Raw genomic sequence first — 7,500 nt, 5'->3', positions numbered from 1 at the left:
ACAGGAGGTCAAGAGAAAGGTGCAAGAGGTGAAAAAGAGGGCAAATGAGAGTTGGGGTGAGAGAGTATCATTAAATTTTAGGGAGAATAAAAAGATGTTCTGGAAGGAGGTAAATAAAGTGCGTAAGACAAGGGAGTAAATGGGAACTTCAGTGAAGGGCGCAAATGGGGAGGTGATAACAAGTAGTGGTGATGTGAGAAAGAGATGGAGTGAGTATTTTGAAGGTTTGTTGAATGTGTTTGATGTTAGAGTGGCAGATATAGGGTGTTTTGGTCGAGGTGGTGTGCAAAGTGAGAGGGTTAGGGAAAATGATTTGGTAAACAGAGAAGAGGTAGTAAAGCTTTGCGGAAGATGAAAGCCGGCAAGGCAGCAGGTTTGGATGGTATTGCAGTGGAATTTATTAAAAAAGGGGGTGACTGTATTATTGACTGGTTGGTAAGGTTATTTAATGTATGTATGACTCATGGTGAGGTGCCTGAGGTTTGGCGGAATGCGTGCATAGTGCCATTGTACAAAGGCAAAGGGGATAAGAGTGAGTGCTCAAATTTCAGAGGTATAAGTTTGTTGAGAATTCCTGGTAAATTATATGGGAGGGTATTGATTGAGAGGGTGAAGGCATGTACAGAGCATCAGATTGGGGAAGAGCAGTGTGGTTTCAGAAGTGGTAGAGGATATGTGGATCAGGTGTTTGCTTTGAAGAATGTATGTGAGAAATACTTAGAAAAGCAAATGGATTTGTATGTAGCATTTAGGGATCTGGAGAAGGCATATGATAGAGTTGATAGAGATGCTCTGTGGAAGGTATTAAGAATATATGGTGTGGGAGGCAAGTTGTTAGAAGCAGTGAAAAGTTTTTATCGAGGATGTAAGGCATGTGTACGTGTAGGAAGAGAGGAAAGTGATTGGTTCTCAGTGAATGTATGTTTGCGGCAGGGGTGTGTGATGTCTCCATGGTTGTTTAATTTGTTTATGGATGGGGTTGTTAGGGAGGTGAATGCAAGAGTTTTGGAAAGAGGGGCAAGTATGAAGTCTGTTGGGGATGAGAGAGCTTGGGAAGTGAGTCAGTTGTTGTTCGCTGATGATACAGCGCTGGTGGCTGATTCATGTGAGAAACTGCAGAAGCTAGTGGCTGAGTTTGGTAAAGTGTGTGAAAGAAGAAAGTTAAGAGTAAATGTGAATAAGAGCAAGGTTATTAGGTACAGTAGGGTTGAGGGTCAAGTCAATTGGGAGGTGAGTTTGAATGGAGAAAAACTGGAGGAAGTAAAGTGTTTTAGATATCTGGGAGTGGATCTGGCAGCGGATGGAACCATGGAAGCGGAAGTGGATCATAGGGTGGGGGAGGGGGCGAAAATCCTGGGAGCCTTGAAGAATGTGTGGAAGTCGAGAACATTATCTCGGAAAGCAAAAATGGGTATGTTTGAAGGAATAGTGGTTCCAACAATGTTGTATGGTTGCGAGGCGTGGGCTATGGATAGAGTTGTGCGCAGGAGGATGGATGTGCTGGAAATGAGATGTTTGAGGACAATGTGTGGTGTGAGGTGGTTTGATCGAGTAAGTAACGTAAGGGTAAGAGAGATGTGTGGAAATAAAAAGAGCGTGGTTGAGAGAGCAGAAGAGGGTGTTTTGAAATGGTTTGGGCACATGGAGAGAATGAGTGAGGAAAGATTGACCAAGAGGATATATGTGTCGGAGGTGGAGGGAACGAGGAGAAGTGGGAGACCAAATTGGAGGTGGAAAGATGGAGTGAAAAAGATTTTGTGAGATCGGGGCCTGAACATGCAGGAGGGTGAAAGGAGGGCAAGGAATAGAGTGAATTGGATCGATGTGGTATACCGGGGTTGACGTGCTGTCAGTGGATTGAATCAGGGCATGTGAAGAGTCTGGGGTAAACCATGGAAAGCTGTGTAGGTATGTATATTTGCGTGTGTGGACGTGTATGTATATACATGTGTATGGGGGTGGGTTGGGCCATTTCTCTCATCTGTTTCCTTGCGCTACCTCGCAAACGCGGGAGACAGCGACAAAGCAAAAAAAAAAAAAAAAAAAAATATATATATATATATATATATATATATATATATATATATATATATATATATATATATATATATATATATATATATATATTATGGCTGCTAATGCAGAATTTATCAGTTTCTGCTGAATAGCAGTCATATTCATATAGTTAAATCTAATTGTCATCTGGTCTAATTTTTATCGAAGTTTGTATCGTGTTTCTGGTGGTTGTAAAAACATTTTTCCTATTTTCCTGCTCAGTTCATACCTTCTGTTACTGGCTGGACAACGTGCACGAAACCTTTCTTTTTCTGCTATTCCTTTAGCTTTTAGGAGTTCTTCCTTGATACGCGTCAGATTCAGACGCGAGCAATAATTTATGAAGTGCGAACATATGCGAAAACTGGACACCTGTTGGGTGAGGTGTTAAAAGCGAATTCGAACCTATTCGTAAGACGGTCTAATCCCCCCCCCCCCCCCATTATTTTCTCGATCAGCGAATCTTAAGTGTAATGAAAATGAAATCGTTCAACGATTTACAGCCAATCACAAAAAGGAACACATAATATTCTCCTCTGAAACAGCGGGGAAAATTTCAAACTAAACTTTTATCGAATTAAACGGAATCACAATTTTCATACCCAAAGTTGGTGTTGTTTGAAAAGTTGCGAGGCGCGGAGTTAGTGTCCATGAAATATACAGAGCCTATTGCAGGGTCGTAACGGAGAGAAAGATATAAAACCTTGTGATATTTCCCCGTACAACTCTGCTCTGTGTGTGTGTGTGTGTGTGTGTGTGTGTGTTTCATACGTATTCGCCATTTCCCGCATTAGGAAGGTAGAGTAGTCAAAAACAACAGATGACCGAGTCTTAGAGTGAAAATCCTCACTTGGCCCCCTTCTCTGTTCCTCCTTTGGAAAAGTAAAACGGGAGGGGAGGATTTCAAGTCCCCAGCTCCTTCCCCTTTTAGTCGCCTTCTACGATACTAAGGGAATACGTGGGAAGTATTCTTTTTCTCTTGTCTCTAGGGATTTTATATATATATATATATATATATATATATATATATATATATATATATATATATATATATATATATATATATATATATTCCCTGGGGATAGGGGAGAAAGAATACTTCCCACGTATTCCCTGCGTGTCGTAGGCGACTAAAAGGGAGGGGAGCGGGGGGCTGGAAATCCTCCCCTCTCGGTTTTTTTTTAATTTTCCAAACAAAGGGACAGAGAAGGGGGCCAGGTGAGGATATTCCACAATGGCCCAGTCCTCTGTTCTGAACGCTACCTCGCAAACGCGGGAAATGGCGAATAGTTAAAAAAAGATATATATATATATATATATATATATATATATATATATATATATATATATATATATATATATATATATATATATATATATATCCTGGGAGCCTTGAAGAATGTGTGGAAGTCGAGAGCATTATCTCGGAAAGCAAAAATGGGTATGTTTGAAGGAATAGTGGTTCCAACAATGTTGTATGGTTGCGAGGCGTGGGCTATGGATAGAGTTGTGCGCAGGAGGATGGATGTGCTGGAAATGAGATGTTTAAGTACAATGTGTGGTGTGAGGTGGTTTGATCGAGTAAGTAACGTAAGGGTAAGAGAGATGTGTGGAAATAAAAAGAGCGTGGTTGAGAGAGCAGACGAGGGTGTTTTGAAATGGTTTGGGCTCATGGAGAGAATGAGTGAGGAAAGATTGACCAAGAGGATATATGTGTCGGAGGTGGAGGGAACGAGGAGAAGTGGGAGACCAAATTGGAGGTGGAAAGATGGAGTGAAAAAGATTTTGTGTGATCGGGGCCTGAACATGCAGGAGGGTGAAAGGAGGGCAAGGAATAGAGTGAATTGGATCGATGTGGTATACCGGGGTTGACGTGCTGTCAGTGGAGTGAATCAGGGCATGTGAAGCGTCTGGGGTAAACCATGGAAAGCTGTGTAGGTATGTATATTTGCGTGTGTGGACGTATGTTTATACATGTGTATGGGGGTGGGGTGGGCCATTTCTTTCGTCTGTTTCCTTGCGCTACCTCGCAAACGCGGGAGACAGCGACAAAGCAAAAAAAAAAAATATATATATATATATATATATATATATATATATATATATATATATATATATATATATATTATATTTTTTTTTCATACTATTCGCCATTTCCCGCGATAGCGAGGTAGCGTTAAGAACAGAGGACTGGGCCTTGGAGGGAATATCCTCACCTGGCCCCCTTCTCTGTTCCTTCTAAAATTAAAACTCTGGGCCTTCAGTTATCTACCCCAGGCATGATTTGTTTTCATCTACCTTTATACATCAACATATAACTTATCCATGTATACGTCTCTCTTTTCTCTTACGTATCTAGCCATCCTACTGCTGTCTTATCTATTATCTGGTAGACTCTCTCTCTCTCTCTCTCTCTCTCTCTCTCTCTCTCTCTCTCTCTCTCTACCTTAACTCTCTTCCTTCCTACTTGCCTGTCAATCAGTTATCTGTCTTGCTCTCCGTCCCTTTACTGACCCATCTGTCCACCGTGTTTCGAAATTCAGATTTCAAAAGTTTATTTTTTCCACAGAAAACGGACGTCATCCACTCACAGCGGGTTGCCTGTGTTACAGTATTACTAGTTTTAATTGGCTTCACACTTTTAGGCCCAATTTGACAGTTTCACTTCATCGTCTTTTATATCTAGCAATCTATGTACGAACTCCTCGCGGAATTAGAATGTTAACTGAATACCTATATTGAAGATATATCTATTCTGTCTTCAGAGATGATGTAGTGGCGCAATTGGAAGGTACAATAGATCTACAGTGCCCCTTAGGGCAAATCTCGGATAGTGTATCGTGGGTTTCTGTGGGTTCGAGCTATTCATAAAAGATCAGAAAAAAATCTTACACGTGCGAAAAGAATATTTAATCCCATCGAGGACGAAATGAACATCAAATTCTACAAACTGATTCTATGTCCGGAGAGATCTTTACAGTGTTGAATACCTCTTAGATGCAGAAAAATCAGTATAGTTAACAACTGAACTAATGTATATCAGCTGCTTATTTTACAGAACCTAACTGGCATAAAACGAAGCAGTTTCAGCCCGCGGCAGATCTTGGAATTAATTCACAGTCAGTAATGTCCACAGCAACTCGTATGTCAGCCAGGATACATAAAACCTGTAAGAGAAGAGAAACTGTGTACAGCGCCATTATATGTGTCACTAGCGAATGTCTTACTAGTCTACATGGCACAGGGCGACATCAAAGGATACGATACAAAAAAAAAAGTGAGAGAGAGTAATGAACCGAACGATATTGAACAGATGGACCACCTCTGTATCAAAGCCATCGGCGGGTAAAGAAAACGGCAAAAGAAAATTGTTTATGTGAAGAATGCAATGGAAAGTGCGAGTTATGAAAAGTGTAAAGTATTTTTCGTTAAGTGGTGCTCACTTACGTATCCTCGCCGCCTACTTCCCGAGGAATATTTCACGCGTGTGATTTACGACGCCAGGGGAGACTTACGAGCCCGTAGCACGAGATGCCTGCATGGTGTGATATTCTACGACAGACCGTGGTACAGAGTACTTATTTACTTACTTGCGAGAAAGAGAAGAGGAAGTTTTGCCTTGAAAAAAACTAGGGCTAACTGTCTCGTTAACCTCACTTCTTGCTTCATGAACGCCACTGTTTCTGCCGCCTCGTTCTTTACATAGTTATCGATCCCGGGTTCATATTTGAATGAGTTTAGTCATATATTAGTATTTTTCGTCAGTGTTCTTACTTGTACCTTGCGTGTTTCTTACTTCTTCTGGTCATACGCTGAATAGTCCTTCTATCCCTGTAGGGATCTCTTATAGTCTTGGTTGATAAGTCCTCGTAATACATACCATAGCATTGCTGCTTCCTTGGTGAGAGGATTTGATCCTACTATTGTCCTTCACTCTTTTCAGTTCGCTGCCAGGCGTAGATTAACACATCTTTCTCTTCTCTCTTTACCGTAAAGTTTCACGTCTTTCAGCCTGCTGTGACAGTTCTTGTCATTCAATCTTCACGAATTTCTTCATGAAAAGTGTTTTTGAATTCTTTCTACCTGATTTCCGTACTTTTCTTTTCATCAGGAAAGCGCCTTGCTGTGCTACTGTCTTCATCCTCTCTCTCAAGGCCTGAAGCCATTGTTATAAAGATATTCGAGGGCCGATACCGTTCCCCTTAGACTCTTATCTTTTTCAGACATAAGTTCGTACTCTTAGATGTTTGCCTTATCTTGTCGATTCGTGTCGTTCATTCTTGTGAAATTCTGTCGTCGACTTTATCTATTGCTTTGCCAGATTTGATATATACGGTATCCACTACGTTTTAGGTATTATCTCTGATCCTCCTTTGTATATTGGCGTTACATGTGCCATTGTTTCTGCTACTGTGCTTTCGTCGAGGGTTTGCCTCTTCGGTGAGATCACTGGCATCGTTACCAATGTGTTTTTTTATGTCTTGTTTGAGAATCTTTCTGTAATTCCACCCACTCCCGTTGGTAACTCTCTCTCTCTCTCTCTCTCTCTCTCTCTCTCTCTCTCTCTCTCTCTCTCTCTCTCTCTCTCTCTCTCTCTCTCTCTGATTATCACTTGTTCTCTTTATTCCATTTCCTGTATTTGAATACTTATATACCCATTTTTCTCATATTGTTTAAACAGTTCATCACCTAATTTCTCCTTTAGCTTAATGGCTTCATTTAAAGTCCTGGACATTTCCTTGGATTATTTTTGTATCTTTCCCCCACTTTAAAGTTTCTGGCATGTGATTTCTTGCCTGTTTTTGCGCATGAAAATCGTAGCTTTGTGTTCACGTCTGTGTTTTTTACAACATTCTCCTTGAGTCTTTTTTTTATGCCATTCTGTTTATCTATTGTTGGAGCTGTTTGCTCTGAATGTTTAAGATTGCTTAGTTTTATCCTTCAGTTTCTCATTGACTCAATTTTCTGTCGTATGTGTTGTTGTCTTAAGCGTATTCGTGGTTGTGATAAACTTAGATTCTAAAGTTCTCGACTGTCAGACTTTGTGCATTTATATATATTATTTTCCAAGGGTTCGCTATTCGTTTCTTTATCCTCAGTTGTTTTTTTTCGAGTTTTTGTGCATTCCTGTCACATGTTGTGTTGTATCTGATTTGGGAGCTGTTTATTTTTTGATTTTCAAATGAGCTTCTTTTACTTCGATCTTCTTATTTATTTTCACAGTTGTTCTGTTTCCATGTCTGTCAGAAATTTTTCTTATTTGGTTCTCAAAAAGAAAGAGAGAGAGAAAAAATGAGTTCCGTTGGTTTGGTGGGTTCCGTAACTGGCATTGTTTTGTCCATTTTTATTTCTGCCTTTCATTCTGTGTTGGATCTTTGTTTTCGTCTCTTATATTTTTTTCTTATCATGATGTCATAATTCTCCACCTCGCTTTTTTGACAGATG

Source organism: Panulirus ornatus, chromosome 13 (assembly GCF_036320965.1).
Source record: "Panulirus ornatus isolate Po-2019 chromosome 13, ASM3632096v1, whole genome shotgun sequence".
In the NCBI taxonomy this organism is placed as follows: Eukaryota; Metazoa; Arthropoda; class Malacostraca; order Decapoda; family Palinuridae; genus Panulirus; species Panulirus ornatus.
The sequence above is the reverse complement of the archived record's forward strand: the minus strand, read 5'-3'. Positions refer to the sequence as shown.